The sequence below is a fragment of the Sinocyclocheilus grahami genome, unplaced genomic scaffold (genome assembly GCF_001515645.1).
Source record: "Sinocyclocheilus grahami isolate Dianchi unplaced genomic scaffold, SAMN03320097.WGS_v1.1 scaffold1950.1, whole genome shotgun sequence".
NCBI lineage: Eukaryota > Metazoa > Chordata > Actinopteri > Cypriniformes > Cyprinidae > Sinocyclocheilus > Sinocyclocheilus grahami.
The window spans coordinates 115,387-116,189 of NW_015507129.1; the positions used below are offsets into that span (position 1 = coordinate 115,387).

The window sequence follows — 803 nt, forward strand, 5'->3', positions numbered from 1 at the left end:
AGGAGAAGCAAAATCTACACAAAACACTCATGTCACACAAAAAAAGACAGGCAGCTGGGGTCCCAGCGTGAGACACTAGCAAAAAGCATTCATTTGAAATCCACAAATGAATTAGCGGTAATGCGCGAATGAGAACGGGTCCCGTGGCGCTGGCTTTAATGCGAACAGAATGGCCCGCTGAGGTAAAGGAAGGGGTTTCATTAAAATGGAGGGCATTATAGATTTATTAGAGATCTGCGCTGCTTTGGCTTTGCTGGTCAGGTCTGACTCCTCGTCACCACAGACAAACAGGAAGTGTAGGTTTAACTCAGTTCTTCCACTTGCTAATGGGATTGGGCAAATTGAGGAGATTGAATCAAAGCAGGCGTGCGCTTGGATGATATTATCTGGTAAAACCACATACAGAGAGGAACTATACATATGATTGCAAACTTTACGCTTGGGGTTACACCGAAAAGTTAAGCGGTTTTCAGACTTTGATATCAAGGACAACCGAATACAATGATTAGCTTCCTCTTTCCTAATATATAAAGGCAGCTATAAATTTAACCACTCATTTTTTACTGTGAGAAAATAATATCATGATATTATAAAGACAATATATTGTTTACTAAATTATATAAATTGCTTTACATAGACATTATGTTCTAACGCAAATGATTAAGATGATGTCTGGAAAATATTTAATTTGTATTAAGGTCAGTGTTATTTTGGAGTTACTGATATCAGGGTTCCCACTCTTTCAAGAACACCAGATACAAGGACTTTCAAGGACTTTTTAAAGCACCATTTATTTTATATCA

General features: G+C 37.9%; 1 protein-coding gene across 2 annotated transcripts in view; it reads right to left on the bottom strand.

The window, feature by feature from the left end:
- The window catches only part of LOC107573462 (retinoic acid receptor RXR-alpha-A), a 91,779-nt gene that overhangs the window by 57,108 nt on the left and 33,868 nt on the right, over positions 1–803 (bottom strand). The gene's annotated exons all lie outside the window — the stretch shown is intronic.